This window comes from Bactrocera dorsalis, chromosome 5 (assembly GCF_023373825.1).
Source record: "Bactrocera dorsalis isolate Fly_Bdor chromosome 5, ASM2337382v1, whole genome shotgun sequence".
NCBI classification, from domain to species: Eukaryota; Metazoa; Arthropoda; class Insecta; order Diptera; family Tephritidae; genus Bactrocera; species Bactrocera dorsalis.
The window spans coordinates 49,690,288-49,699,696 of NC_064307.1; positions in this window are offsets into that span (position 1 = coordinate 49,690,288).

Here is a 9,409-nt window from a genome sequence, read left to right on the forward strand (position 1 = left end):
TTTAAGGCCTCTTCCAGTTTCTCAGTTATTTTGCCCTCCAACGCCGTCGGCACACGTCTCATGGGTTGTTGCACGGGAACCACAGATTCGTTAATAGACAGAAACATCCCGCCATTTGGCAAACGGTTCTGCTTCCTCAACTCTACGAACGTCCAAACCTACTTTTAAAACGTTTTGTTCGATAGCAGTGTCCCGTCCTAATAGAGATTGTTTACCATTTTCGATTACATAAAATGTAGTAATCAGTTCCGGATCTTTTTGTACCGAAATTGGAGCCTCTAAAACTTGTAATACCTTGAGTAGACGATCTGAAGCATATGCCCGAAACAGCCTTTTCCTCGCGTTGCCAATCTGAATGGCTGATCAGGTTCAATTTAGAGCCCGAGTCGATGATCATAGTAATTATGTAACCTCCTATTTTACACGGGATCTCCCCCTCTTGTGACGACTCGTTCTCCAGTTCCCTTCGAACCGTCGTGTCCATTTCTAATTTGGAATGTCCAATTCTATCCCATTTCCTGCATTTCATATTTCTGGCCGGACACTCCATACTATTTTCGCGATGTCCCCTTTTACCACATCTTCCACACTCGCTTTCTATAATTTGCTGTACAATTTTGTTTATGCCGCTTGGATTACCCTGGGGTGTCATAGACTGCGTTTGTTTATTGACTTGTTCATTAATACTACACGTTTTGATGACCTCATCCAAAGTTAGTTCGTTTTCAAGTAACCTTTTTTTTAAACCTAACGGTGCCCAGACATCGATGATTTTATCTTTTAAACATATTTCTTCAATCTGTTCTTTGGTCTCGCCAAATGAACATTTTGCTATCTGGCGGTGTAATCTCATCAAAAACTCCGTAAAACATTCTCCTTCCAGTGGTGTTATAGAACGAAACAAGTGCCTCTCAAAAGCGGAATTCCGTTGGGGCGAAAAATACTCATTGAGTTTTGTTATCAAAGGTGTAAACACATCGTTTTTTGCTTGCTCATCATATGGTACTAAAGCACCAGGAATGCTATATACCACTGCTTGGAGCTGGGATCCTCCCAAATGTAGGAGTTTATTTCTTTTCTTATATATGGAGGTGATCTCCTCTGCGTCAATATATATATAAAACGAACGCAACCACGCCTCCCACTCCGTACGCCATAACGCCTTGTCCATTGCCTGACATAGAAATGGTTTCAGTTCCGTCATTTTTATTTCTCGCTGAAACGATTACCAAAAACAACATTTTATTTTATAAAAAAACAAAAATCATATAAATTAATTTCGATTACATTTGGAAAACTGTGTTTTCTTATCTTTCATTCATTGAGAAAAAACTCAACAGCTAAATTTTCCTCATGCCCTTGTTGTTACACATAAAGAAAACAAATGAATCACTTTACCCTTGTTTCCAACGTTATTAAATTTGGAATATAGTCCTAATTACATTTAGTCCCTTTCTGTATTTCATATGAAATATACAAATATACACATATTCTCAATCATTCATTTCGCTCTTACATTTGTCTCATTCCATTTGGAATAGACTCTTTTCGTTTTTCCCTAGATTTCTCAAATCATCTTTAAATTATTTTCTATTTTTTTAAATATCTCAATTCATTTGCATTTGTCTCATTCCATTTGGAATAGACTCTTCACTTATTTTTCTTTTAATTTTTTAGATTTCTTGAATCATCTTCAAATTTTCTAATTTTTTAAATATCTTAATGCATTTGCATTTGTCTCATTCCATTTGGAATAGACTCTTTACATATTTTCCTTTTCGTTTTTTTTTTAATTATTTTCAATTTTCAAATTTTCCATTTTTTTTTTGAATATCTCACTCCATTTGCAAATTTCAAATTCTTTTTCCCAATTTCTCAATTCATTTTAAACATTTTTATTTTCAATTTATTTCAATCTCATTTCATTTGGAATGAATTAATTAATTATTTTCAATTTTCAAAGTTTCCATTTTTTTTAAATATCTCACTCCATTTGCAAATTTCAAATTCTTTTTCCCAATTTCTCAATTCATTTTAAACATTTTTATTTTCAATTTATTTCAATCTCATTTCATTTGGAATGAATTCCGTTAATTCAATCTCATTCCATTTGAAATGAATTCCGTTATTCAGGTAACGCTTCCCAATTCAGGTAATACTTCCCAATTATCCTCGTCGCCAATGTAATATTCTGCGATTTCACGATTTATTATAATTTATATAAATAACTAACAATTATAATATTATATTAATAACTATCGGCCTTCCCGTCCGGCACGGTTGGCGTCCAATATACATATATCTAATATCAAATGTCATATTTACAGACACGTTACATTAACGCTTTCCTTGTTGATAAATTATGAGAGCGTACTCGTATTGTTACTTTCTTTAACAGGTACAGATCTCCACAATAAGTAATAAAGAGAAAAACTATAGACGTTCAAGCTTGTCGAAATATTAATACTTATGTTAAAACGGTAAAGGCGATACACAATTTTTCAAGAAGAAGAATTAATAACAGCGCAATTTTTATTGTTAATTTTGGCGTTTACGAATAATTATTTTAAATTTATCTAGAGATAGAAACCAAGGCGATTTTTTTTTAACTAAAACTTTCTTTATTGCATATTAACAAGCCGAGAAAGACTCGTAATGTGTACATTGATAATTTCCTCGGAGATTTCACCGTTGCCTTCGAATATAATCCGTGCTAAGTTTTATGAATATATCTTGTAAGATAAACAAGTTTTCTATACAAGAAATTGATTTTGATCGGTCATCGGTTTGCGATTAATTTGTTATCTGTTCAATAAATTGTAATTTTGTTTGGAATGCTTCGGTTACTAAATACTTACATATATTTCTAGTGTCGCACAACAAAACTTTTACAGGACCTAATGGTGGATGATGAAGCCTCAGAGGATTCCTCTTCAATAGAGAATGGTGTGGTAAAGAACACCAAAATTCTGCTAACAGAACATCCCACGGATAATCGAGTGAAAATAACTGAAGTAAGTTTACTAAAACCGACTGGACATTGCTGGCCATGACATCACACGATATCTGTTTAAGGTTAGTGGCGCTTAGTACCTGGATTGGCATAGTAATAAAATTAGACAAAAGAAGCTTAATAAAATATGATTTGTTACCTTTTTTATAATTGCATCTGTTTGGTGGTTATACGTTTAATCAAACCGCTGCCTTCGAAACTGCATGATGAAAGAGAAACTTAACTATATCGCCTATAACATCGAAATGGAACAGCGAGTAGCTTTGGAAACAACTGTGCGTGTCACATATTGTTTACAACTACCGACTGTAGTAAAGAAAAAAATATTATGCCACGAAGCTTGTAACACCCAGGAGCAAGCGTCGAAGTCCCCATAAAGTATATATATAAATGATCAGTATGTTGAGCTGAGTCGATTTAGCCATGTCCGCCTGTCTGTATATATGCGAACTAGTCCCTCAGTTTTGAAGATATCGGTTTGAAATTTTGCAAACGTCATTTTCTCTTCAAGAAGCTGTTCATTTGTCGGAAGGACCGATATCGGACCACTATAACATAAAGCTGTCATACAAACTGAACAATCGTAATCAAGGGCTTGTATGGGAAACTTTCACATTTGACAAGATATCTTCACGAAATTTGGTATATATTATTTTCTAAGGCAACAATGTAATCTCCGAAGAAATTGTTCAGATCGGATTACTATAGCATACAAACTGAACACATAGTTACTAAAAGAAATATTAGGTTCGGTGCAGCCGAGGTTAACGTTTTCTCTTGTTTCTTTTTTCTCAATATTTATTTATTAGATCTGCTTTTTGTTTTAAAAGCCAATAATAATAAGTTATAAAATCTTAAATCTATTTAAAAACTAGACAAACCCAAGCAAGTGATTGAGATGTTTTGGTGATACGTTGCTCTTTTGTACGCAGTCATAAGTATGTATCTCTTCTTTTTAGGCGTGTTTGAGCGCAGGAATGTACCAAAGAATTAGCCAATGGGTTTGGGTGATCTCGGAGTTTAGATATATATACATATGTATATGTCATTCTGCTGTCCTCTACTTCTTTCTTTACAGCGGTTGCCTTCAGACGTGTGAGGAGAATTAAGACCAAATAAAAAATTTTCGAGTATTTATCAATTAACTAACATTTTCAGAAGTATTTTTCATTTTATAAGCGGTAAGTAGATTTAGAAAGATTATTTTTTGTGAAGCTGTTTAACTTCGTGTTTTTCTTTTAGAAAAATGAAGAAAATTACTGACTCTATTAAAAAAACTCTGCTTCAATGGTTGAAAGAAGGGCTCTTATATCGGCAAGTTGCAAATTTAGCAGAATTTTCGGAAATATCAGTACCAAAAAAAACGATCCGGTCGACGATTCGTTTTAATAACCACGATCGACGAACTATCAAGCGTCTGGTGACCTCGGTAGCAGTAAAATCAGGTACTGGGATTCAAAACGAACTAAGAGGACTTACTGTACACCGTGAGTTAAAAAAACAAGGGTTTAAAGCCAATTAAGTAGACTTTTGCTTACTTAACGTCATTAAGAGCTACGTCTAAATTTGGCTAAAGCGAACCAAAACTGGTCCCCAGTATAGTGGGCGATTCCTCTGCGAATGGTAGGCACCTTGCCGCGGTGCAGAGGCTTAGTCGCAAGGCATACTCGGCTCCCCCCAACCGGTGTGGATGGTGCTGAGCCGGGTGTATTCTAACGGAGCCTCTCCAACACCGGGCCGAATTGAGGTGTAACTGTGGCCTTATCACGCCAAGGGGCTCTGCCGTGGCGGACCTCCCAGTTCCCCATAAGACAAGCAGACCCGACAGCACACTCCGTTGAGCCAAGAGACGTACACGCGGCGGCAGCTTCGGCAGTCATAACGAGCAGATTCACAACGGATAAGCTGGGCATCCTGCTGATCCAAGAGACTTGGGTCTACAAAGGAGAGGTCAAAGGGCTCAAGTCGGAACACAACAAGGTAATCTGGGACCTCTCTAGTGAGCGACCTAGAACGTGTATAGTGGTCAGGAATAATATCGAGTTTTTCTGTATTTCAGAGTTCCTGACGCAGGATCTGATGGCGGCACAGGCCAGGGACTGGGAAGGCAAAGACTTCGTCCTGGCATCAGCCTACTTCCCAGGGGAGGCAGCAGCAGCACCCTCTGAAGTGCTAAGGCTAGTGGATTACTGCAAAAGGTACAGGCTGCCCCTCGTTATTGGATGCGATGCGAATGCTCACCATGTGGAATGGGGAAGCACTCAAGGGGTGAGTCTCTATTAGAATATGTATTAGGTAGCAACATAGCGATAGAAAATGTGGGCTGCAAACCCACCTTTATAACTATAAGCAGGAGGGAGGTGCTGGACATTGCCTTCAGCAACGAGCATGCGAACGGATGGGTCTCAACGGAGCCCTCCCTGTCAGACCACAGAATTGTAAGGTTCGCACTGAAGGTGGAGGTCAGACAACTTCCCCCAAGACCCAACCCTCGGAGGACTAACTGGAGTGCCTTCAGGGAAAAGCTACAGGAGGAATTGAATAGGGAGTGGCAGACCGACAATAGCGTTACGGGCCCGGGAATAGAGAGTAGAGTATCTGCACTGAACGGGTCTATCACTAACGCGTACAACGGTAGCTGCCCCCTAATAGTGCCCACAGATAGGCGCAACTGTCCCTGGTGGACAACGAAGCCTGCAGACCTCAGGAAGAAAGTACGTAGTCTATTTAACAAGGTAAAACGTACGGAGGTCTGGGAAGAGTGCAGGAGCAACCTAACCCTTTACAAGAAGGAGATTAGGTCAGCAAAACAAGCTAGCTTTAGGAGATTCTGTGAAAAGGTCTCCTCCACACCAGAAGCGGCTCGGAAAGACTGACACAGTGCTAGCTATCAAAAGGGGCGACGGGGCATTTACGACCAGCGCGGAGGACAGAGTGTCAGAGCTTCTGCGTGCTCACTTCCCAGAGACCATTCCGGTAGACCTATGTCTACCTGTGAGCGAACATAGGCCATCCCGCTCTGATTGGGTAATCGCTAGACAATTATTCACTGCGGACTCGATCAAGTGGGCAATGGCCTCGTTTGAAAAATTCAAGTCTCCAGGGGTGGACGGCATCTTCCCAGCGCCTTTACAACAAGGTGAACAGCTTTTGCTACCTCACCTGGTTCGGCTGCTGTGGGAGAGCCTCGCAATGGCGTACATCCCTGACCCATGGAGGACGGCTGAGGTGATCTTCATACCCAAAGTAGGAAGCAAAGACTATTCGTTGGCTAAATCTTTCAGGCCAATTAGTCTAACCTCCTTCCTACTAAAGACTATGGAAAAGATCATAGACCATGATATAAGGTCGAAGGCGCTGAAGACTGTACCCATGCATGCTGCTCAGCATGCATACAGAGCGGGAAGAACCACCAGTACGGCTCTGTACCAGCTGACCTCTGAGATAGAGAGTTCAGTGGAGAAAGGGGAGATGATGATATGTGCCTTCTTAGACATCGAAGGTGCCTTTAACAACACATCTCACAGGAGTGTATCCAGGGCGCTGGAGAGAAGGAATGGGGCAGCACCGGTGCGTAGATGGATAGAGGCCGTGCTGCGCACCAGGATCGCCGAGACCACAGTAGGTGGTACAAAGATTCGCCTGGGCGCAACAAGAGGCTGCCCACAGGGAGGTGTGCTATCACCACTGCTATGAACCTTGTCGTGGACGAACTGTTAGCACTGCTAACTGACAATGGAATCCACAGCCAAGGGTATGCGGACGACATTGTGATTATAGCAAAAGGCAAATTTGTGGATACTCTCTGTGACCTAGTGTAACAAGATCTAAATCTGGCAAAAGGGTGGTGCAGGGGAGTTGAATTAAATATCAACCCCTCAAAGACGACCGTAGTCCCTTTTACGAGGCGCAGGTCCCTACCCGGCCTCAGGAATCTCATACTTGGGGGCAGAGAGATCGAGATGACTAGCAAGGTTAAATACCTTGGTCTTACGCTGGATTCTACCCTGCGGTGGAAGCAGCATGTGAACCAAACGTTAGTGAATGCAACAAAAGCTTTAATGGTGTGCAAACGGTTAGCAGGAAAATTATGGGGCTGTAAGCCAAGGATCGTTAGATGGTTGTACACCATGATTGTGCGACCGATAATTACATACGGGGCGGTGTCCTGGGCCTCCATAGCGCCACAGGCTTCGGTGGTAACCCAATTATCGATGCTTCAGCGGCTCGCATGTGTATGCATGACGGGTGCTATGCGAACCTGCCCGACGGCAGCTCTGGAGGTCCTGCTGGAACTCACACCGCTTCATATAGTGATAGGTCAAGAAGCCAAGCACTCACTTCTGCAGATAACAGCAGAGGGATGTGGCAAAGGCAAGGTAATAACGTCCCAGAGGATGGAGATGATAAGTGGCAACATTCCAATTGCCCTCCTCCCGAAGGACGGTATTACCAAATCAATTAACTTCACGAAGAAGTTTAAGGTTACCCTCGGTAGCAAGAGTGTGTGGAACGACCCCACTCTTGAGCAAATGCTAAGGGATAGCACATTGAAGTGGTACACCGACGGCTCGAAAACGTCGGAAGAAATCGGTGCAGGTATCGCAGGTCCACGTACCAAGCTCTCCATACCGATGGGAAGCTTTCAGAGCATTTTTCAGGCCGAAGTCTTGGCCATAAGTCGGTGTATAGAGATAAACCTCCACCACAACAATCGCAATGAGGGAATAGCTATACTTAGCGATAGTCAAGCGGCACTAAAAGCGATCTCCTCTTACGAGATCAAATCGCTACTAGTGCAGGAGTGTAGAGAACGGCTGAACAACCTAGCTGAAAAGATCCAGGTGCACCTGATCTGGGTGCCTGATCACAGAGGTATAGCCGGCAACGAACTGGTTGACGAGCTTGCCCGCTCTGCAGCCTCCACCAATATGGTTGGGCCCGAACCGTTCACTGGGGTGGGTCCCCATACTGTGAAGGAGCTGCTCCGCAAGGAAGAAAGAGTGTGCAGGGAAAGGCATTGGCAGCGAGCGCATGGTATGCGACACGCCAAGCTGCTAGTTGGGGGAGATAACCAGAAGAGGTTCAAATCGATAATAAACATCCCAAGGGACAAACTTTAACATTTTACATCGGCCACTGAAAGTTAAAAAGGCATTTATCTAATATGGGCCTATCATCTTGCGCTAACTGTCGGTTTTGCGACAGGGAGCCTGAAAGCCCGGAGCACCTACTAATCGACTGCATCGCAGTCTATAGGCGCAGGTCGAAGGCGCTTGGATCCATGTTTCCGGATAGGGATCACATCGCCTCGCTAGCACCCTGCAGGATATTGGACTTCATCAATATGCTGGGGCTAAGTGAGTCCCTGTGAGTTAGGAGAGGGCACAATAGACCTAAGGTCGCGGTGCATTCCTCAATTATTTATCTATTCTATTCATCTATAGTGGGCGAATTTATTTTGGACAGACGAAAGCCAGATTAATTTTTACAGGTCCGAAGGAATTCATTACGTTGGGAAGGAGTCAACAAAAACTATTACCAGCCGCGATGTCAGCCCAACACCCAAATTTGGGGAAGAATAGGCCATTTTTGGGGTGACTTTTGCAAAAGCAGAGGTATTCGAGTAAAATATGGACGCGAATATGTACGAGTACATATATAGACATAAGTATTAAGGCAACGGTATTTTTCTTCGTTGGGAAAATAAGGTCTGGACAGTAGCAAAATCGGCAACGACGGAATTCGAAGTCAACGAATTGAAACTTTAGAATGACCCCCTCAAAGTCCCGAGTTTGATTGATGCTATCGAGAACCTGTGGTTTGTCTTAAAAAAAAGAGCACACAATTATGCCAGCGGTGATTGCGGCCAAAGGAGGCTTTACTAAATGTTAAAGCGGTAAAAATTATGATGTTTTATATTGAAGATGGACTGAAGAATGTATTTGAAAAAACTGTAACAATAGCTGAACTTGGTCCAGACGCGAAGGGTAGTGCTAGCAAGGAAATTGAAGCCAAGGCTAGAAAGGCCCAAGAAATAAACAACAACAGCAGCAGCCGGTACCAAACCCTGAAGCCGAAGTTTGGCTGCTAAGCAAGGGAAGGGGAAAGATGCCAAGTAGTGAGTAGTACCTTCAGAGAATAGCCAATTTGTAGATTGAAAACCCAGCGAAGACAAGGTATGCGAAGAAGCGACAAGCTGTCTACCTGCTGAGAAAAGTACAGCTGCAACCGCCTCCAAGAATTCATAGATTGCTCGAGAGCAATCTTGCCATATTTTACACTTGAACCCCCAGCAGTGGCGTCCAATGATAAGTCAGCCAAAAGACCAATGAGTAAAGGTGCAAACATCCTAAATCATTTGCTGATGTGGCCCGGAACCGCATTATGATCCTT